The sequence below is a fragment of the Prionailurus bengalensis genome, chromosome B3 (assembly GCF_016509475.1).
Source record: "Prionailurus bengalensis isolate Pbe53 chromosome B3, Fcat_Pben_1.1_paternal_pri, whole genome shotgun sequence".
Taxonomy (NCBI): Eukaryota; Metazoa; Chordata; class Mammalia; order Carnivora; family Felidae; genus Prionailurus; species Prionailurus bengalensis.
The window spans coordinates 113200707-113224706 of NC_057355.1; the positions used below are offsets into that span (position 1 = coordinate 113200707).

At 35.1% G+C, this 24000-nt stretch overlaps 1 protein-coding gene across 14 annotated transcripts in view; it reads left to right on the forward strand.

Annotated features, from left to right (window-relative positions):
- The window catches only part of GPHN (gephyrin), a 636202-nt gene that overhangs the window by 15421 nt on the left and 596781 nt on the right, over positions 1-24000 (forward strand). The window contains exon 2 of one of the 14 annotated variants that reach the window (XM_043556400.1): positions 23694-23731. The exons of the other annotated variants lie outside the window; for them this stretch is intronic. The gene's annotated coding sequence lies outside the window, so the exon portion shown is untranslated. The remainder of the gene's footprint in view (positions 1-23693; positions 23732-24000) is intronic. 14 annotated transcript variants of the gene reach the window in all.

Consider the following 24000-nt stretch of genomic DNA (forward strand, 5'->3'; position numbering starts at 1 on the left):
TTTTTTATTGGTCATAGCACTAGCCCAGAGTCACCGTGGGAAGAGACTAGGAATACTAGGAAGAGTGGTTAGTTGGGGGTCGTCAAAGTAACTGTCTATCGCAGAATTGTTCAAATTGAACTAGCTTTAGTAAAGAGGAAATTTGTTATAAGAATAATGGGGTGTCTAATCTCATAAAACCTAAGTATAGGATGAAGCCTTAGGAATATTGTGTCTAGGGTTTGAAGGTCCTCAGAACTGTTTTTCATTTTTGCTTTGTTCTGTAAGTTTTATTTTCTTTCACCACAGATTTGCCTTTTTCACAATGGAAAAAACAGTGCCATCAACAGTTTCTGTATTATTTATATCTTCCCATTTCAGCCATCCAGAGAAGGACTGACTTTATTTTCACAGTTGTGTTTCTAAAATTTTTGAGGAAGAACTTTGTCCTGGACCAGTCATTTGTGATCAAAGGACAGAGGTTATGCTGTACCAACCATGTGGACAGGAGCAGGGTCAGTTAACAGAAAAATGATGCTGAATATATAATCCTAAAATAGTTTACTTATTTCTTCCCTAACCATCTGTTTATTAAGATAAAATAATTTCATAAATAATTTGTTTCCCCACTGCAGGACTAATTTACTTCTTTCTTCAGCTATCTGCCTACAGATATTTCATTTTTTGGAGAGTAGACTAAAGTAAGGACTGGGATTAGTTCAGTATCTTGAATATTCATAATAATCTCTTACTGCTTTGAGTAGGGGACAACAGCATTTAGTATATACTATCTCACTTTGCCACTGTTGATATAGAATCAAATATGAAAGTTATCTTACTGTGCTGTTACTCATTGATTTCCAGGATTGATTTGGCTGATCTAGCTGGCTAAGTGAGTATATTTTTCCTTTGGAAAGGGTCTACTTACATACATGAAAGCAAGTAACTATAAGGGATACCTGGTTGGCTCATTCAGTTAAGCGTCCGACTTCAGCTCAGGTCGTGATCTCGTGGTCCCTGAGTTCAAGCCCCGTGTCAGGCTCTGCACTAACAGCTCAGGGCATGGAGCTGGCTTTGGATTCTGTGTCTCCCTCTTCTTCTACCCCTCCCTTGCTTGCACTGTCTCTCTCTCGAAAATAAATAAACATTAAAAAACAAGTAAGTATAAGACAGAGTGAAGAGCCATAATAGAAGTATAAGCAACATACTATGGGTGCACAGAGGAAGGAACAATGAATTTAGATTGAAGAATGGCTGTAGGAGGGATGGTATGGTATTTTATTTATTTTATTTTATTATTTTATTTTATTTTATTTTATTATTTTATTTTATTTTATTATTTTATTTTATTATTTTATTTTATTTTATTATTTTATTTTATTTATTTTATTTATTTATTTTATTTTATTTTTATTTTATTTCTATAATTTATTTTTTATAATTTGCATCCAAGTTAGCATATGGAGGAGGGATGGTATTTTAAAGAAGGTAGTGTTTGAGTGGGGCCTGGAAGAATGAATAACCCATCCTGGGAAAAGCAAGGAAAGATAATCTGGCTGTCAGGTTTTTTTGGCTGCTGAAGGGGTGGCACTAGAATGTCTTGGCTAAAGTAGATGAACTTAAATATAGGTATAGGAAATTCAGTATGAACAGCTGCATGACTTATCTGATTTAACCTTCCTTAATTAGAATTACAAGAGCTAACTTGGTTTTGCTACATTCAGGCCTTAGGTGACTGTGTGGTAGTTTGAAGTTTAAGAATTAGATTTTTTTAATTAAGTAGTTTATCTCAAAGACTCAGATTTTTAGATATAGAACTTTAAGGATTATCTGGGCAAACCCATTCTACTAGGTAAAGAAACTAAGACCCAGTTAAATGACTTATTTAGGGTTACATGATAAAGTATGGGGCTAAAACCCAGAGCACCTTACTCGTAGTCTTGGGTATTAAAAACATTATACAGTGTATCCTTTGTAGTAAGATGATTTACCCCAGTATACACCCATTTGAATTTCCTGCTGTAACATTTTAAAAATGTGAGATATAGGGGCGCCTGGGTGGCGTAGTCGGTTAAGCGTCCGACTTCAGCCAGGTCACGATCTCGCGGTCCGCGAGTTCGAGCCCCGCGTCAGGCTCTGGGCTGATGGCTCAGAGCCTGGAGCCTGTTTCCGATTCTGTGTCTCCCTCTCTCTCTCTGCCCCTCCCCCGTTCATGCTCTGTCTCTCTCTGTCCCAAAAATAAATAAACGTTGAAAAAAATAAAATGTGAGATATAACATGCATACAGTAAAATGCACAAATGTTAATTGCACAGCATGATGAATTTTTCATGTATATAGACTCTTGTAAGTACCACCCGAGATCAAGATAGGGAGCATTTCCAGCACTCCAGAATCTTCCTTCATGCCTTTTACTAGTCAATATCCATTTCCCATGCCACGCCCAAGTAATCACTATTCTGATTCTTGTCCTCAGGGATTCCTTTTGCCTATTCTTGAACTTTGTATAAATAGAATGACTTCTGTCACTCATCATTATGTCTATGATATTCATCCATGTTGTGTGTAGCAGTTGTTCATTTTATTGCTATGTAGTATTCCATTGAATGAATGGATCATTATTCTTCTGTTAATAGACATTGGAATTATTGCTAGTTTTGACTATTCTTAATAAAGCTATTATGAATATGATTTTGTATGTCTTTTGATGAGTAAATTGCCTCATAGGTGTAGAATTGCTGGGTTGTCATTTCCCAAAAAAGTTTTACCATTTTCTATCCCCATCAGCAAAGGAAGATAGTTTCAGTGTTCTGCATTCTTGTCAAAATTTGGTGTTGTCAATCTTTTTACTTTTAGCTGTCCTGGTCAGTGTATAGTGGTTTCTGATTTACATTTCCCAGATGAGTAATGATGTTGAGCACCTTTTAATATATTAAGATATATTAAATATTTAATATTTTAAATACATTTTTTTAATAGGGCTGTCTTACAGATTTGTAGGAATTCTTTATAATTCTGAATGTAAGTATTCTGGACATATATATGGCAAATATCTCCTTCCAGTCTGTGGCTAGTCTTTTCATTCTCTTAATAGTGTCTTTTAATAAATAAAAATTCTTAGTATTAATGAAGTTTCATTTATTAAATGAGTAATTTACTCATTTAATTAACGTTACTCACGTTAATTTACTATAAGTAAATTAAATTTTATGTGTAGTGGGTTACTTACTTACTATAAGATCATGAATATATTCTCCAAAATTTTCTTCTAGAAGCTTTATTGCTTTCCCCTGTACTTGAACTTTTTTGGTGCATTTCAGATTAATTTGTATGAATGAGGCAAGGTAGAAATCAGTAGCTTTTTTTTTTTTTTTTAACAGCCTATGGATATCCATTTGCTCCTACTCGATTGTAGGGTACCTTTGATATAAATCAGATGGCTCTGTTTCTAGAGTGTATATTGTGTTCCACTGGTCTGTTTGTGTATCCTCACACCAGTATTATCCTGTCTTAGTTACTAGGAATTTATACTGAGTCTTGATACCTGGTGGTATAGGTTTTCCAATTTTTTTTTTCCTTCAGTGTTTTTCCTTTTGAGGGGAGCTATACTTCATATACTAATACTAAATACATATGCACCTAGAATCATTACAATACAAAAATCAATTGGTATTACATTTGGGATTGCATTGAAGCTGTACATCGATTTGGACAGAATTGGCATCTTTAACAGTATAGAATCTTCCATTCTATAAACCTGTAGACATGGATATCTATCTGTTTACTTGGATAATTTTTAAAAAAATGTTTATTTATTTTGGAGAGATAGAGCATGAGCTGGGGAGGGGCAGAGAGAGAGGGAGACACAGAATCCAAAGAAGGCTCCAGGCTCTGAGCTGTCAGCACAGAGCCCAACGCAGGACTCGAACTCACGAAGTGTGAGATCATGACCTGAGCCGAAGTTGGACGCTTAACTGACAGAGCCACCCAGGTGACCCTCTATTTAATTGGATCTTTAAGTTCTCTCAGCAGTGTTTCATGATATTCAGATAATTCTATTTTATTTTTTTAATCTTTTTTTTTTTTTTGAGAGAGAGAGAGAGAGAGAGTGTGAGAGGGGTAGGGGCAGAGAGAGAAGGAGACACAGAATCCAAAGCAGGCACCAGTCTCCAAGCTGTCAGCCCAGAGCTCAATGTGGGGCTTGAACTCAAGAATCATGAGATCATGACCTGAGCCGAACTTAACCGACTGAGCCATCCAGGTACCCCTTTGGTATTCAGTTTAGATGTCTCATACATCTTTGGTTTATGGCTAGATATAGATGCTGTTATAAATGATATAGTTTATTTCAATTTCATTTTCCAATTGTTTCATATTAATACATAGAAATACCACTGATTTCTGTATTTTCATCTGTAAACCACAACCTTCCTAATCACTTTAATATTTCATAGTGTGTAGATTTTTTTTTTTATTTTCTATGCAGCAATATCATCTGGGAGTAATGATATTACTTACTCCTTTCCAGTCTTTGTACATTTTTTCTTTGTTCCTTATTGCAGTGGCCAAGACTTTCAGAACAATGGTAATAGAAATAGTGATAATTTTATTCCTAAACTTAGGGGATAAAATATTTAGTATTTCAATATCAGTTATTTTGTTGGCTGTAGGTTTTTGTAGGTATCTTTATCAGATTAAAGAAGTTCCCATCCATTTCTAGTTCTCTGAATCATTAATGGCTGTAAGTTTTATCAAATGGTTTTCTGCTTTTATTAAGATAATCTGGTTTGTGTTTTTAAATATATAATATGATGAATTACACTGATTGATTTCAGTGTTAAACTATCCTGTTACTCCTAGGATAAATCCAACTTTGTCATGATGTATAATTGGATTCAATTTGTTAATATTTTATTTAGGATTTTTACATCTATTGATAAGAAATATTAGCCTATATTTTCCTTTCTTGTAAAATTTTTGTCAGGTTTTGATATGAAGATTTGCTGACCTCATAAAAACTATTGGGAAGTGTTCTTTTTGTCTCCCTTTTCAATCCTCTGAAGGAGTTTGTGTTAGATTGGTATATTTCATCTGTACTAGGAAAGAATGTTTATTCTGAAGTTTGTTGATGTTAGTGTTAATTGAGTTGTTCAAATCTTTTAAAGACTTTTTTTCCCTGTTTTTATCAGTATGACGAAAGAATCTTAAAATCACCAACTAAAGGGGCGCCTGGGTGGCGCAGTCGGTTAAGCTTCCGACTTCAGCCAGGTCACGATCTCGCGGTCCGGGAGTTCGAGCCCTGCGTTGGGCTCTGGGCTGATGGCTCAGAGCCTGGAGCCTGTTTCTGATTCTGTGTCTCCCTCTCTCTCTGCCCCTCCCCTGTTCGTGCTCTGTCTCTCTCTGTCCCAAAAATAAATAAACGTTGAAAAAAAAAATTAAAGAAAAAAATCACCAACTATGATTGTATCTCTTTTCTTTTCAGTTTTTTTCAGCTTTTCCTTTATATATTCTGGAACTCTTATTAGGTATATAAAAAGTTAGAATTGTTACAATTTATGGTTGAACCATTATGTCATTATGAACTGTCCTTCTTTATCTCTAGTAGTATTTCTTGCTTTGAGGTCTACTTTGAACTTCTGTTAACATAGTCACTCAGTCTTTTCATCAGTAATTCTGTGGTTTACTTTTTTCCTTCCTTTTATTTCAACCTATCTTATTCTTATATTTAAGACACTTATATTTAAGTGTCTTTTGGAAATAGCATATTATTCAGTCATGTTTGTTTAATCCAGTTTGACAATCTGTGTTTTAACTGGAATGTTTATTCTGTTTATATTTAATGTAATTACTAATAATAGTTGGATAGAAATCTATCATTTGTCTTGTTATTTTCTATCTCATATTCTTTCTTTTTTTTGTTTTTTAAAATTTTTCTATTTTTTGATTTGCCAAGTTTTCTAAATTTCATTTTTATTAGCTTTTTGTTTAGAGCTTCCATAATTATAATTTTTTAGTTATCATAGAGATTTTAATATTTTATTAGTATCAGTACTTTTACCACTTATTGAACAATGGAAAACTTAACACAGTTTAATTTCATTTATTCCTTCTCTGCTGTTTGTTTATATGTTTTACTTCAACGTGTGTTATAAACCACATAGAAATTTTTTAAACAATCAGTGTTCTTTTGTATTTATCCACATATATACCCTTTCTGGTGCCCTTCATTTACTTTTGGATTTCTTTGCTACCATCTGGGATAATTTCCCTTTTCCCTGAAGAAATTCCTTTAATATTTCATCTAGTGCTGATCTGCTAAATGCAGATTTTCTTAGCTTTTGTCTGTGAATGTCTCTATTTTGACTTTTTGAAGAAAAATTTTCCTCATGCTGAATTCTAGGTTGGTATCTTTTATTCTTTCAACACTACAAATACTCCTTTTCTTACCAAAATTTTTGTTGAAAGTCAGCCATCAGTCTTATTATTGCTCCTTTAAAAGTAATGTGCATTTTTTGACTGCTTTAACAAATTTTCTTTGTTTGTAGTTTGTAACAGTTTGTGTAGTGTCTAAGCATGATTTTATTTGCATTCATCTTTTGCAGGAAAATTTTTAAATAAATATTTTAAGTGTTTCCACCCTAATCTCTCTCCTCTCTCCTCAACTTGTTAGATGTTTTGTCATCATTAGATGTCATATGTCTGTTGTGCTTATTCTTTTCTTTCTATGAGTTAGGTATTTCTACTGTTTTTTTTTTTTTTAAGGATATTTATTTATTTTGAGAGAGAGAGAGAATGCAGGAGAGGGGCAGAGAGAGGTAAAGAGAATCCCAAGCACTGTTAGCACAGAGCCTGATGCAGGAATTGATCCTATGAACTGTGAGATCATGACCTGAGCCAATATCAAGAGTCAGATGCCTAACTGATTGAGCCACCCAGGTGCCCCATCTACTAACTTGTTTTGTTTTTTTTTTTTTTTAATTTTTTTTTTTCAACGTTTATTTATTTTTGGGACAGAGAGAGACAGAGCATGAACGGGGGAGGGGCAGAGAGAGAGAGGGAGACACAGAATCAGAAACAGGCTCCAGGCTCTGAGCCATCAGCCCAGAGCCCGATGCAGGGCTCGAACTCACGGGCCGTGAGATCGTGACCTGGCTGAAGTCGGATGCCTAACCAACTGCGCCACCCAGGCGCCCCCTAACTTGTTTTTTAAGCTTACTAGTTCTCTCGTTTGCTGTGCCCAGACAAATATTAAATCCATCCAGTGAATTTAAGCTAATTTATCTTATTTTTTCAATTCTAAGAAGTCTGTGTGATTCTTTTTTTAATAGATTTCCATTTTTTTGTTTACTGTCTTCATACTTTTATATATTTTGTCTACTTTTTTCTCTGTTTATGAACATATTAATAATTGCTTGAAGTCTTTGCTTATTCCACTACCTGCATCATTTCTGACTGCTTCTGTTTTCTGCTTTTTGTCTTGATTACAGGTCATATTTTCTTGTCTCTTCACATATGTTATTAAGGAAGGAAAAAATATACCATGAATAATAATGAAAAGTAGAGTAGTTATATGAATAGATGTTCATTTTTTTAAAAGTTGTATAGTAAACAATATATAATTTAACTAGATAGAGGCTGAAAAAAATCTCTTCCTCCAGAGATGGTTTTCCTTTTCTTTTCTCTTTTTTTTCATTTTTTATTTTTTAAAATTTTCATCCAAATTAGCATATAGTTCAACAATGATTTCAGGAGTAGATTCCTTAGTGCCCCATTTAGCCCATCCTCTCTCCCACAACCTCTCCAGTAACCCTCAGTTTGTTCTCCATATTTGAGTCTCTTCTGTTTTGTCCCTCTCCCTGTTTTTATATTATTTTTGTTTCCCTTCCCTTATGTTCATCTGTTTTGTCTCTTAAAGTCCTCATATGAGTGAAATCATTTGATTTTTGTCTTTCTCTGACTGACTCATTTCACTCGCATAATATCCTCCAGTTCCATCCACGTAGTTGCAAATGGCAAGATTTCATTCTTTTTGATTGCCAAGTAATACTCCGTTGTGTGTGTGTGTGTGTGTGTGTGTGTGTGTGTGTGTGTATACATACACACCACATCTTCATCCATTCATCCGTCAATGGACATTTGGGCTCTTTCCATACTTTGGCTATTATTGATAGTGCTGCTATAAACATGGGGGTGCATGTGTCCCTTCGAAATAGCATGCCTGTATCTCGTGGATAAATGTCTAGTAGTGCAATTGCTGGGTTGTAGGCTAGTTCTGGTTTTAGTTTTTGAGGAACCTCCATACTGTTTTCCAGAGTGGCTGCACCAGCTTGCATTCTCAGAGATGGTTTTCCTTTTCAACTGTTGAGCCAACTGGCTGTGGTGCTGACACTACAGTTTAATTAAGAATTGAACTAAATTTAATTAGGGTCAGTCTGGATTGCAGTTTTGGTAAGATTTAGTTAGTCGTGTCTCTTTTGCCAATCTTGAGTTACTAGGTTTTTGACTGAGAAACTGTCAGGTTGTTTCTTTACCATCTAGAAGATTACAGGAGATTCAAGTCTGTTCTTTGGAAGTTTTGAGGTTGGCCTTTTGATCTTGCTTCACACTGCTTCAAATTCAGGCAAATATTGAAAACCTGCTTATGGTTATTTCCTTTTTCTAGCAGGTTTTTTGCTAAGTACCATGAGACTGAGGGAGATTTCACTGTGCCATTCTAGCTCATTCTCCCAGCGTCCTGCATCACCATAGAACTCAGCAAATATCCCTTTTAGCCTTGCATTTGGCACTTTCTAATTTTTAGTCCACCACTCTAAAAAGCTCTGCTGTTTTCTGTTTTTACCAGTCCTTCTGCCTGGATCAATCTCCATTCTCAGTCAGTGCCCAGAATGTTTAAATGCTCCTGGGAAAGAAATAGCAGGTGATTGTTAACTCAGCTAGCAAGGGCTCTTCTCTTTTGGAATTTTAGTTTATCTACTTCTTACTTCATAAGCTCTCTGATATCTTAAGAATAGGATTTCATTCATTTTTTGCTTTTGAGATATCACAGTAACTGATGTCTTTAAAGATTGAAGCAGTGAACTGTATTTTTTTCTGGTTATAAAAGTAATACATGCTGTATTAACTTTTGCTGAGTTAGGCTGCATAACAGATTACAATACTTCAGTATTTCATTGGCTTACAATAGCAAAGGTTTATGTTTTGCTCTTGCTACGTGTTAGCTAAGGCTGGCAGTAGCTTTGCTCTTGCTCCATGTGTCTTATGATTCTGAGATCCAGGCTGGAGAACAACTTCTATTTGGGACATGCTGTTCTTATAACAGGGAAAAAAAGAAAGAAATCTGGCACAAATACACAGTGGCTCTTGAAACTTCTGGTTGGATGTTTGTTTATATGTCATTGACCAAAGCAAATCAATAGCCAAAGTCAATGGGGCAGAGATGTTTACTTCTCTATAAGAGTACTGTCAGCTACTTAGGAACAGGTGGAGAGGATTATCTTTTTGAAGGAAGGTGGAAAGAATAATTACAAATTATAATAAAATTTACCACACATACGAACTGAAAATAAATACAGAGGTGTGTAGTATTTCTAGTAGAATTCTACCTTCTGCCCTCTAAGGTCATCAGTGATGATACTTTGGTATATATTCAGGATTGAAACCTTCCTGTTATGCTAATCTGATAGTTCTTTGAAAATGATAATCTTGACATAAATTAGAAATAAGATTTTGTCTTTTTAACTATTTACTCATAATTACAGAAGAGCCCTTAAACTGGTTACATTTAGTTCTTCCTTTGCCAGGTAGTCCCCGACTTACTATAATTAATTTTCAATTTACTTATTTATTACATTCAATTTACTTCAATTTATAATATTTCAGTTTCTAAATATAAAACATCTTTAGCCAAAATTTGGGTCTGATCCATGACATGTAGTATCATCACTTTCTTATTCTCTGAGAGAAGATAAAATTCAGAATTGTGGAATTTTGTAAAGGGTATATTTTTTAAGGGAAAGAGTGCTAGAAATAAAAGTTAAAAAATTCTTGGCCCAGCTCAACTATTTCTACCTAATGTATTTCACAGTAAGTTTAAAATGGGTCAAACAGACACCCTGTTAGATTGAGACTACCCATGAAGAAGGTTAGGTTTATTTAGTCATTTATAGATGTTTTCATATTGAGAGCAATTTTTAGTGCTTCAGATTTTCATGAAGGCGTTTCATTGGCAGGGAGATGTGCAAGTAACTTTATACAAATTGGGGAGGGCAAGATTCATGTGTGCATTTGGACTCTGAAAGGCTCTTAGCATTTGGGCCATAGAAGAAGAGGGAGGTGAAAGAGGGCTGGGAAAAATGGTCTAATGTGTAATTTTGCCTTAGGTCCAACCCAATGGAGTTTGGCATGCCAGTGAAAATTAAATTTACAAGACAGGTTGGTGTTGTTGGTACCATGGAAGAGTGACTTGAATGAGGCACATTTGGATTCAGATTCTTTTTTTTTTTTTTTTTTTTTATGAAATTTATTGACATATTGGTTTCCATACAACACCCAGTGCTCATCCCAAAAGGTGCCCTCCTCAATACCCATCACCCACCCTCTCCTCCCTCCCACCCCCCATCAACCCTCAGTTTGTTCTCAGTTTTTAACAGTCTCTTATGCTTTGGCTCTCTCCCATTCTAACCTCTTTTTTTTTTTTTTTCCTTCCCCTCCCCCATGGGTTCCTGTTAAGTTTCTCAGGATCCACATAAGAGTGAAACCATATGGTATCTGTCTTTCTCTGTATGGCTTATTTCACTTAGCATCACACTCTCCAGTTCCATCCACGTTGCTACAAAAGGCCATATTTCATTTTTTCTCATTGCCACATAATATTCCATTGTGTATATAAACCACAATTTCTTTATCCATTCATCAGTTGATGGACATTTAGGCTCTTTCCATAATTTGGCTCTTGTTGAGAGTGCTGCTATGAACATTGGGGTACAAGTGGCCCTATGCATCAGTACTCCTGTATCCCTTGGATAAATTCCTAGCAGTGCTATTGCTGGGTCATACGGTAGGTCTATTTTTAATTTTCTGAGGAACCTCCACACTGCTTTCCAGAGCGGCTGCACCAGTTTGCATTCCCACCAACAGTGCAAGAGGGTTCCCGTTTCTCCACATCCTCGCCAGCATCTATAGTCTCCTGATTTGTTCATTTTGGCCACTCTGACTGGCGTGAGGTGATACCTCGAGTGTGGTTTTGATTTGTATTTCCCTGATAAGGAGCGACGCTGAACATCTTTTCATGTGCCTGTTGGCCATCTGGATGTCTTCTTTAGAGAAGTGTCTATTCATGTTTTCTGCCCATTTCTTCACTGGGTTATTTGTTTTTTGGGTGTGGAGTTTGGTGAGCTCTTTATAGATTTTGGATACTAGCCCTTTGTCCGATATGCCATTTGCGAATATCTTTTCCCATTCCGTTGGTTGCCTTTTAGTTTTGTTGGTTGTTTCCTTTGCTGTGCAGAAGCTTTTTATCTTCATAAGGTCCCAGTAATTCACTTTTGCTTTTAATTCCCTTGCCTTTGGGGATGTGTCGAGTAAGAGATTGCTACGGCTGAGGTCAGAGAGGTCTTTTCCTGCTTTCTCCTCTAAGGTTTTGATGGTTTCCTGTCTCACATTTAGGTCCTTTATCCATTTTGAGTTTATTTTTGTGAATGGTGTGAGAAAGTGGTCTAGTTTCAACCTTCTGCATGTTGCTGTCCAGTTCTCCCAGCACCATTTGTTAAAGAGGCTGTCTTTTTTCCATTGGATGTTCTTTCCTGCTTTGTCAAAGATGAGTTGGCCATACGTTTGTGGGTCTAGTTCTGGGGTTTCTATTCTATTCCATTGGTCTATGTGTCTGTTTTTGTGCCATCAGATTCTTTTCTAGTTGTGTGACTAAAATGCTGTGTGATTTGGGCAGTTTATTTAAGTTGTATTTATAAAATAGAAATAATAATTGATTTATTGATCCAATCTTTAAATTGTCCCTCTGTTCCTTCAGTCATTACTTCCTCTTTTATCTAACTTAAATTTTATAGGTTTTTTATTATCTGTAGCATACATTCTCAGCTCCCTGGCATTTACCCCTTAACTTTCTTGTCTGACTCTAAGTTGGTCATACTCAGAAAAAGTATAACCCAGGTGGCATTCAGTCTTCTTTTAAATTCAATCTGTACCTGTGGACCTCTATGTCTAGATGAAAATGCAAAATCGTGCTGACGAGTTTTATTTTTTTATGTTTTAATGTTTATTTATTTTTGAGACAGAGAGAGACAGAGCATGAAGGGGGAGGGTCAGAGAGAGAGGGAGACACAGACTCTGAAACAGGCTCCAGGCTCTGAGCTGTCAGCATAGAGCATGACACGGGGCTCGAACTCACAGACTGTGAGATCATGACCTGAGCCGAAGTTGGAAGCTCAAACAACTGAGCCACCCAGGTGCCCCAGTTTTACTTTAAATTTTTTTTTCAATGTTTTTTATTTATTTTTGGGACAGAGAGAGAGCATGAACGGGGGAGGGGCAGAGAGAGAGGGAGACACAGAATCAGAAACAGGCTCCAGGCTAATGGTCATAAACATCAAGTGAGTCCTTTATATTATCTGGCATTCATACTATATTTTCCTAGGGCATTTATTTTTTTATTCTCTTAGATGGCTTATTTCGTGTTTTCTCTCATCAGACTTCCTGACAGTATTTTTCCCCAGTCTTGTCCTCAGCTGATGATTTTGCTTCTTAAGTCACTGAAAAAAAATTGAAGCAATCAGAAGGGAACTTGCATGGACTCCTTTTATCACATCCATCTACCTACCAAAATCTCTAATTCCTATACTCTATATTCTCACCTATTACTTTCAACTTTTCTAAAGCCAGTATCTCTGTTGTGCATTATATTCATTTATTTATGCATCCTTAATAATATTGTTTCATCAATTCTCTACTCTCACTAAAGTTTTCTCAGTACTGCATCACTGCCATAAAAAGACAAAAGATGTTTTATTTTTATAACATCTTTTATTTGGCCGTCCTTCCCTTCCCAGGTAATACTTTATTTGCTCTCCATTTACAACAAACTACTTGAAAGAGTTGTCCATGCTCACTATGTCCAATTACATTTTTTTCTATTTCCTTTTAAATCCAGTGCAGTTATTTTTTATCATTGCATTGAAACTACTCTCAATAAAGTTACCAATAACTTTTATATTGCCAAATCTCAAGTTAATTTCTCAATACACATCTCCCTTGACTTAGCAGCAACATTTGATAACAGTTGATTATTGTCTCTTGCCTATCCCTTCTTGGCTTCCAGGAAATTATACTTTAAAAGATCTTTCTTCCTGTATCATTTTTCCTTCTTCTCAGTCTCTTAAAAGTTGGGGTATCTGTCTTTGGTTCTCTTCTCTGTCTACACTCACTCCCTTGTGACCATGGCTCTAAATACCAACTATATACTGACAATTGCCAAATATATATTTATATCTCCATTTAAGACCCCTCTCTTGAATTCCACACTCCTATGTCTATATCTATCTATCTATGTCTGTCAAGTAGGGGATATATATTTGTGTATATACTACTTGACATTGCCATTTGGATGTCTAATTAACATTGTGTAATTAATATGTCTCTATCCAAATTATTGATTTCCTGCTCAAAACTTGCTCTTGCCACAATATTTTTCAGCTCTGTAAATGTCTACTACATTTTTTTCCAGTTGGAGCCACCATTGATTTCTTCTCTTTCTTACTCCCACAACCAATTTGTAATCAAAAGCTTGTCAAGCCATACTTTGAAAATATGAAAATGTATTTAAAATACATCAATTTCTTACTATTTTCACTGCTATTACCCTGGTCCAAACCATTTTATCTCACCTGGATTACTGCAGTAATCTGGTAATTTGTCTCTCCGTTGCACTTTTACACTCCCTCTTACAGTCTTTTCTTAACACAGTAGCCAAGTGATCCCCTTCCAAAAGTAAAATGTTTTACTTCCCTGCTCAGAGTTGTCTCCTGGCTCCCAGGAACCACAGGACCAACTTCTTTAAATGTCACCTTCTCAAACTCTTTTTCACATATATTCCTCCCTTGTATACTCCTAATTTCCCTTACCTGCTCTATTTTTTTTCTATAGCATTTATTGCCATTTAACATATTTTTTAATTTACATGTTGAGTTGTTTATTGTCTTTTCCCTTTGTTAGAATAAGCTTCACTAGGGCCGGGATCTTCATCTATTTGTTTTATTTACTGACACATTCTTAGTAACTGAAACAGTGCCTAGCATGTAATAAGTGCCCAGTAAATATTTTTTGAGTGAAATAAGAATCCTGTTCCTCAAGATTGTATAGATATTAACTGTGACAGTATACTTGAAGTCCAGACGATAACAGGCAAGCTATACATGCTTAGTAATTTTGTTATTTTTCTTCCCATTTCTTAGTTACTCAGGAAGTGTTGGGAGTTCTGTGTTTATTTCATTCTCCCTGGTGTAGCCTTTGCATCTGAACCAGCTTTTCCTCATTCTTCTTTATGTTCTCTCCCTCTTTCTAACAGAGAAGGGGGAAAGAGTTAAAATTAAAGGAGTAGAAATATAGAGGAGGAAAAAGATCTCTCAGTTTCGTATAGGTGGAAAAAAATTTATCAGACATCAGACTGCTACTTTTAATGATGTTTCTCCCATTTTAGGAAATCTCTTCTTTTTCTCCATATATTATTTTCTGGTTCACAGTTCCTGGCGTGTAGTTGATGCTCAACAAATTTTTGGGTTACCATGTTAGTTTGGTTCAGTGGAATTTACTTTTCCAAACATAGAAGATCTAAAAGGAGCAAAAGAGTCTGAGAACTAATTCAGAACAGTGAGTAAAACTGATACAATCTTATGCTACTACATTGGCCAAGGGGAGAAAATATAATTATGCGATGAATCAGACATAGACAGGTGTTGGCAACAACAAGGTGTTGAAAAAAAGTATAGCTCCTTATTTTATGAAACATATTTTTGTTGTTGTTGTTTTATTCTTACAAACCTTTTTGTTATCCCAGTGTTATAAATGTGGAAACTGAGGTTCAGAGTGGTGATATATCCTGTACAAAGTCAAACAGTAAGTATCAGAGTTGGTGCTCAAAATTAAGTCTTCTCAATAACTAACTTCATGCTCATTCTAGTAAGATAGGGAAAGTAAGGAATAAATACTAAAAATTAAAATATTAAAATAATATTTTGAGGTGTTTATCCTAGTTTTATATTCTGATTTTGCATGTTATGAGTCACATCACATTCTTTCTGAGTGTGATAACCTTTTACAGGGTGATGCTTATGAGACTTAAATGGAGGAATGTTGTAAAAATGTTGTGCTTATTGGTGTTCTTATTCCCTCATAGTGTGGCAAACCACAGCCAGACTGGGTTATAGGAAATGGTCTGAGTAGAGACAAGTAAGAATTTAATTGTATCAAGCCCCTAGGAAGATATCAGCAGAGACAAGTAAGAAAAAAATGGGACTGGTGAATCTAAAGAAAATTAGTTAAATATTAAAATGAATGAAAATAAATGAGATGGGAGAAAGAAAGAATTTCAGAATGAGCAGGGGAAATAGATGAAATGAGCTCCTAATTTAATAAGAGAAGTAGCTGTGAATTTTCTCCTTGATGTTACAGCATAATGAGAGATTCTCATACTGAAAGAGGGCTTAGAGTCCACCATTTTATCGGTAAGGAAGTGGAGGAGGCTCATAGAAGTCAAGTAAATTGCTCAGAGATGTAACAAGTGGCAGAATCGACATATAAGCCCCAATCCAGGGCTTTTTCTATGTAACATGAGAAAATCCTCATCATCATCATCACTAACCCATATGTTTACTATATATCAGGCTCTGTACTGAGCACTTTCATATATGTTAACTCAGTTAAAGTTAATAACCTGATGAGATAGTATGGCCTGTTTTCCCAATGTTACATATGTGGAAACTAAGGCACAGAGAATTGGAGTGATATGTCACATAGCTTACTGGTGGAGCTGGAATTTTAGCCTGGGTAGTCTGGCTTGTACATGTTGTTAACCCCACTACATTATATTACACTACAACTTTATTTCAATGAAGTAAATGACTTAGGGGTGCCTAGTTGGCTCAGTCAGTTAAGCATCTGACTTTGGCTCAGGTCATGATCTCGCGGTTCATAGGGCTCTGTGCTGACAGCTCAGAGCCTGGAGCCTGCTTTGGATTCTGTGTTTCTCTCTGCCCCTCCCCTGCTCATGCTCCATCTCTCTCTGTCTATCAAAAAATAAATAAACATTAAAAAAATAAAAATAAAAAATAAAGAACTTAAAGGTAACCTAGTTTTTGAATGAGGGAGTTTAAAAAAGGGATTTCAAAATCTCACATTCAGTGATAGCTACTTAATAGACTTAGTAAAGTGGAATCCTTGTTTGTACTTTTCAAAAGAATGCTGAATTATTCAGGTATCTAGTTTTTAAGTTACCATATTCAGTTAATATAAAGCTGTTAACTTGTGATTTTTGATTTATTTATGACCAGCTGATGCCAATTTTAAATGTTTTAGTGTAACTGAAAGGAAGATGGCATTGAAATATCTTTTCCAGTGAATCCTTTGAAGTTACTCACCTTTCTAAAACAAGCCTTATCAATTTGAATTAATGTAAAAGAAATATCACTGAAAAATTTATTCATACAAAATAATGCTAAGGTAAGATATTTCCAAGTGTGCTAATATTAATAAGTCATCCAGTCAACTTTGGTAGCATTTTGAGAAGTCCTTAAGTTATATTAACTTAGGTTTAAAAATACATAGTTTTTTTTTTTGTTTGTTTGTTTGTTTGTTTGTTTTTAATGTCATTTTAGGCAACCCCATTTAGGCTTTTTCATAGTGATTGTTTCAGTAGTAAGGATACGTAATCTGCCATTTCCATGACCCTCTTGTCTTTTAAAGAAATTCTCATCATCTTGGCTTCTAAGTTTCTTTGGTGGTTATTTGGTACCTATTTTACAGTTCTCTGCATCCTGTGTACTTCACATGTTCCAATGACCATCAACTCTTTGGTTTCACTGTTAGTAAACTGCCTCTTTTCTGTGTCTTTTCTTTATTAAACATACTGTGGTAAATTGCAAAAATGGGCACAGTTTTTGGATTCTCCTTCCATTGTGAGGGCCTTTTGTCTCACCCTTGTGTTACTTTCTTTGGCCAATTGAATAAGGCTAAGGGCTATTTTGCAGGTCCTGATCCTACATCTCAAGAGATCTTGCAGCTTTCTCTTATTTTTTGGAGTTTTCCCACTCCTGCTCTGTAGAAGCCTGGATTAGCTTCTAGTATGTTAAGATACATATATGACCCAGTCACCTCTGTTGCCCCAATTGACAACTTCTCCGTGTATCTTCCACATAATCACCAACACAAGAATATTTCTGTTTCCTTGGAAAGTTACCTCACATTTAACCTTTCCTACATCTCTCTGTTGATGTCTCATTTTCCACTTGACTCGCCCTGCTTCCTTGTTCCAACTTCCAGTGTAAGACCTTACAACAGTATGATTCCATTTTATTGCCTCTTTTTGGATGTAATTTTTGTTATATATTTTACTTCTATGTATGTTATAAACTTCACCTTACAGTGTTGTATTTTGCCTTGAATAGTTATTTGACTTTTAAGCAAAATGAGAAGAAAGAAAACATAGTCTTTGTATTTTACCAACTTATTTACCATTTCTGGTGTTCTTTGTTCCTTCCTGTAAGTCTAAGTATCCATTTGGTATCCTTTCTCTTTGGCCTACAGGACATGCTTTAGCATTTCATATTGTGTATATAGGCTGGCAAGGAATCTCTCCATTTTTATTTAGCTGAAAATGCCTACCTAATTTTTGAAGGATATTTTTTCTGAATACAAAATTTTACGTTGCTTCTACCCTCCCACCTCCTCACCCTCATACTTTAAAGACATCATTTTAGGGATGCCTGTGTGGCTCAGTCAATTAAGCATCCAACTTCAGTTCAGGTCATGATCTCACAGCTTGTGAGTTCAAGTCCCTCTTCAGGCTCTGCTGACAGTTTAGAGTCTGGAGCCTGCTTCAGATTCAGTGTCTGTCTTTCTTCCCCGCCCCCATTTAATACATTATATTAAATGTATATAAATAAACATCTAAAAAATTAAAAAAAAAAAGACACCGTTGTATTGCCTTCTGATCTCCAATGAGAAGTTAGTAGTCATCCTTGTTTGTCTTATACATGAAGTCTTTTTTCCTTCTTTTTTCCTTCTCTGACTGCATTCGATCAATATTTTTCTTTATCTTTGGTTTTTATCAATGTGACTATGATATGCCCAGATGTGGTTCTCTTTGTATTTATTCTGCTTGGGATTGGCTACACTGCTTGAAACTTGGTGTTTTTCTTCATATTTGGGAAGTTCTAGGCCATTATTTTTTAAATATTTCTTCTGCCCCAGTCTCATTCTTTTTTCCTCTAGCAACACAATTACACATATTTTAGATCATCTCATATTGGTTCTCAGGTCCCTGAAGGTTTATTCATTTTTCTTCAGTCCCTTTTCTCTCTGCAAAGTTGAATAATTTTAATTGATTGGTTTTCAAATTCACTTTCTTTTACCATCTCCAGTATATTGTTAAATGCTTCCACTAAAGTTTTAATTTCAAATAGAGTACTTTTAAGAACTCATTTGGTTCTTTTTTATAGTTTATATTTAATTTCTCATTTAATCTAAATTACTGGTTTTCAGTATGAATTTTAATTTTTTGGCTTCTTTATCTTCCTTTTTAATTTTATTAAAAAGCCTTGTTATTTCATCTTGATTGTGAAATGGTATTAGATATAATTTAGTACAAATTAAAAGTCTTAGGCTACTTATCTAAAAGTTTACATTTTAGGATATTTTACTTTCCTGGACTTTCTGGGTTTTAATGTTTGAAAACCACATGGACTTAGGATTTATGCTAGGATGGATGTGTAATCAAGGGTAGAGATGAGGACAGAAATAAACTTAAGATTAGGTTCTGTAGGATGGCCAATTCAACAATGGGACTAATGACATTTTAAATTAAGTACAGAACCTGTTAGGTGATTGGATTTTATGTATGCTTTGCTCTTATACTGTAAATTATATAGTCAGGGAATCAGACTTTCAGAGCCACAAGAGACTTTAGAAATGATCCTAATTACCTCATTTTCATTCTGTTAAAATGGGTGTGTAAGGACTTCATTGCTACTAAGTTGAATGAATTTTCCAGTGCAAATTATTATGGCAAGAATAGAATCATACATACATGGTACAATATAAAGGTTTTGATAGTTCTCAGCCAATATATGACAGATAATATATTTTTATTAATGTTTTTATGTAAGTATAATTAATATAGTGTTCTATTAGTTTTAGTTGTACAATATAGTGATTCAACAGTTCCATTCATCACCTGATGCTCATCACAACAAGTGCACTCCTTAATCTCCATCATCTATTTAACCCATACCCCCACCCACTTCCCTTCTGGTAACCATCAGTTTCTTCACTATAGTTTTTTTTTTTTTTTTTCAATTCCCGTTAGTTAACATACAGTGTAATATTAGTTTCAGGTATACAATAAAGTGATTGAACACTTCCATACACCACCTAGTGCTCATCACAACAAGTGCGCTCCTTAATCCTCATCACCTTTTCTCTATGGTTAAGAATGTGTTGTTTGGTTTGCTTCCCTTTTTTCCCCCCTTTGCTTGTTTGTTTTGTTTGTTAAATTCCACATATGAGTGAAATCATATGGTATTTGTCTTTCTCTGACTGACTTATTTCATTTAGCATAATACTACTAGCTCCATCCATGTCATTGCAAATGTCAAGGTTTCATTCTTATAGCTGAGTAATATTTCAGTGTGTGTGTATAGATATATACCACATCTTCTTTATCCATTCATGAATTGATGGACACTTGGACTGTTTCCATAATTTGGCTATTGTAGATTAGATAATGCTGCTATAAACATTGGGAATGCATGTATCCCTTTGAGTTAGTGTTTTTGTATTCTTTGGGTAAATATCTAGTTGTGTGATTGCTGGATCATAGGGTAGTTCTATTTTTCACTTTTTGAGGAACTTCCATACTGTTTTTCCAGAGTGGCTGCACTAGCTTGCATTCCCACCAGTAATGCAAGGGGTTCCCTTTTCTCCACGTCCTTGCTATCACCTGTTGTTTTTTGTGTTGTTGATTTTAGCCATTCTGACAGGTGTGAGGTGGTATCTCATTGTAGTTTTGTGTGTATTTCCCTGATGGTAAGTGATGTTGAGCATCTTTTCATAGTGTCTATTGGCCTTCTGTGTGTCTTCTTTGGAAAAATGTCTATTCATTTGTGACAGGTAATGTTAATGTATAGATTTAAAATATTGGAACGAAAGTGGATTCAGAATTTGAAGGATAAACAAGTTACTAGTTTAAAAACAGAGAACAAAAAACAGAAAATGGTAGTAGCATAAGCACCCAGTGTTTATTTATTGTGTCACAAAATAAAATCTCTGTAGCAGATCCTGAACATATGGTAGATTACATAGAATGGTATATTACACATATGGTATATCAAATATATATGTACATCTATGTACACACATTTGTTTAAGTTGTATCAAGTTCTATAATATTACCAAGTGATAATTTTCATTTTCCTTCCTAAATTGATTGATATAGTATTCATAAATATTTATCAAAAGGAGAATGAAGTGGCTATTTTATAAATGTCTCTATTGTTTATCACTCTGTCTCCCTAGCGTCTATGACAGTGTCTGGCATACAGCAGATGCTTAATAAATATTTATTGAACAAGTAAATGAATCATCCTGTTTTTTTAAAAGAATCATTCTTTTGAAAGAGTGCACAGAGAGATGGATTCCATTTTATATTGACTGTACTACCAAATATATCATAAAAAGTTTAAGAATAAACTTACACAAAATCTTCTGAAATACAGTTGTTATCCTAAAAAAATAGGGTTTGTTTTAATATTTGGGATTTCTCCCGAGTTTGCTTTTTTTTTTTTTTTTAATGTTTATTTATTTTGAGTGGGGAGGGAGGAGCAGAGAGAGAGAGGGAGAGAGTGAATCCTAAGCAGGCTCCTAACTGTCAGCTCAGAGCCCAATGTGGGGCTCGATCATATGAATCGTGAGATCATGACCTGAGCTGAAATCAAGAGTCAGACGATTAACCTACTGAGCCACCCAGGTGCCCTTCCTGAGTCTGCTTTGATGAATGTGAACTTACCGGTTAATGAATGGGTAACTACTACAACATTTTTATGTGATGAGTATCTAAAATTATTGTAAGACTTTTTTTCAAACCCTTACTTTTCAGTGGTTTCTATTCATTTTGGCATTTAATCACATTCTACCTTGTATTTGTTATTTAAGTGTCTCATGTATATGAATATTATTCAACTAGATCGCGTACTTCCTAAGTATGGGGACCCTCTTTTACACAATTATTTGCCATATGGCATAATATTATTCATGTATAGTTGATAGTATATATTGAATGATTTAAGAGGAGGTTGCAGAGCACAAGTATTAATTTTTGAGACTCTGTTGGCCTTTAAGCCTAGACTCTAAAGTGATTGCTTTTCCACCCGCATATCTTTCTGAGGGATATCACTTCTATAATACTGGCCTCTGCATAAGAAGTATACCCAGGCAGGTGTGCATTTTCTATCTCTTGATACCGTTCTTTCCAACCATAGCCATTTGGACTTAGGAGAGGGAACCAGGTTTAAGAGAACTCCAGTAAATAGAGTGACCGGCAATCTTTTTATTTTTTTGTGTATAAAAATGATTTCATCTAATCTGATTGGAAGTAGGAAAATGAATGAGTTAGCAGAACAGCTGAACTAAGATTTCATTAGGTTGAATTAGCTTATGTTAAGTTGAATCTTTTACCAGCTGAATTCATAGGAAGCAGGAAAGAGAAAGGATAGAAGGTAAAGTAGCTTACTATTAGATCAGAGCAACAGCTATATGAATACTGAAGTACTATGAGACATAAACTGGCTTCACATGAATTAGCTGTTTTAAATCCATACAATAGGAACATAAGTATTTGAAGGCTTACACTTAAAACGGGAATGATATTTTGATGTAAAATATTTATATGTCTGTTTTGTGAATTATTTTTGTGATCTTGTTTTAGGCTTTGTTAGGATTGAGCTATTTCACTTTTGTTCTTATTTGATGTTGGGGCCTTTAGTCCTAAACCCAGGCCATTCTGAAGTCTCAGCTCAAAGGCCAGGTTATTTTATCAAGGTCCTTTTAAATTGCCAGGCCTTAAATTGTAATCTCTTCAGTTGTGAGGTTACTGAAATCTCAGCTCAGATCTTTAACTTCCCAGCTGTCTTTTTCTTTTGGCATTCTTAGAGTTTTGCCTTATATATATGCAGTTTAGGAGTAAGTCAACAACTTGAGGGGAATAATATCTTTGCAGGTTTTTGGGCTCCTTCTCTGCAATTCCTTTAAAGCCTTAGTCTCAGTAGTATTTTGACAGTAGTTTTATTTTTTCCTCTCATCCTTTCCAGAGACTAGGGTTGTAGTGTAAGTTCAAGCAGTGAGTCTAGCTGTGGTCTTTGCTAGAGCTAGCAAACTTTAATTCCTATTACCCTACAGGAACTGAAAATCTGCTACTGCTTTCTTCTGAACAAAGGAGCTCAATAGGTTTGTAGCTTTAGCTCTGCTCACCACTTTACATTTTTATTTTATTTCTGGACCACAAGATAGCAATGTGGGGAATAAATATAAATATTTAAATACTATTTATGTAATTATTAAAATATGTAAATATAGATTTAATTCTTAAATTTTTTTTAAGTTCAGTTATTTTTTAAAGTTTATTTTGGGAGAGAGAGAGAATGAGCATGGGTACACACACTGGGGAGGGGCGGAGAGAGAGGGTAAGAGAGAATATCCTGAGCAGAGCCTGATGCAGGGCTCAAACTCATCAACTATGAGATCATGACCTGAGTTGAAGTTGGCCACTTAACCAACTGAGCCACCCAGGCCCCCTAATTTTATTTTAATTCTAATGTAGTTAACATACAGCATAATATTAGTTTCATGTGTGCAATATAGTGATTCAGCAATTCCAGATATTACTCAGTGCTCATCAAGATAAGTGTGCACTTAATTCCCTTCACTTATTGCATCCCTCTTCCTTTTTTGGCATAGTTGTATGAATTTTAACACATGTATAGGTGCATGTCTCCATGACCATAGTCAGGATAGAAAATAATCCCAATGAAACCAAAACTTCTCATGTGCTATTTCATTTTAGTTATGCCTTCCTTTACTTATAACCTCTGGCAACCACCGTTTTGATCTTCATCACTGTAGTTTTATCTTTTTAAGAATGTTGTATCAGTGGAATCATACATTATTTAGCCTTAGGTGAGACTGGTTTCCTTCATTCTGCATAATGTTTTTGAGATTCAACCAAGTTGCATGTATCAATAGTTCATTCCTTTTTATTGCTGAGTAGTATTTTGTTGTACAAATGTGCCACAGTTCATCCATTCACCAGTTGAAGGACAGTTAGGACATCTGGGTGTTTTTGTTTTTTGTTTTTTGTTTTTGTTTTGGAGTATTTGAGCAGAGCTGCTGTAAACATTCATGTACAGGTTTTTGTGTGAACATATGTTTTCGTTTCTCTAGGGTAAATACCTAGATTGCTGGGATTGCTGGGTCCTATGGTAAGTGTATGTTTAACTTTTAAGAAACTGCCAAACTGCTTTCTTGAGTAGCTGTGCCATTTTGCATCCCCCAACAATGTGTGAGAGTTCTAATTAATTGCTCCACATACTTGCTAGCATTTGTTATTGTATTTTTATTTTAGTCATTCTAGTAGGTATGTACTGATATCTCATTGTGATTTGCATTTCTCTATTGGTTAATGATGTTGAACATATTTACATGTGCTTATTTGCCATCCATATATCCTATTTGGTGAAATGTCTGTTCA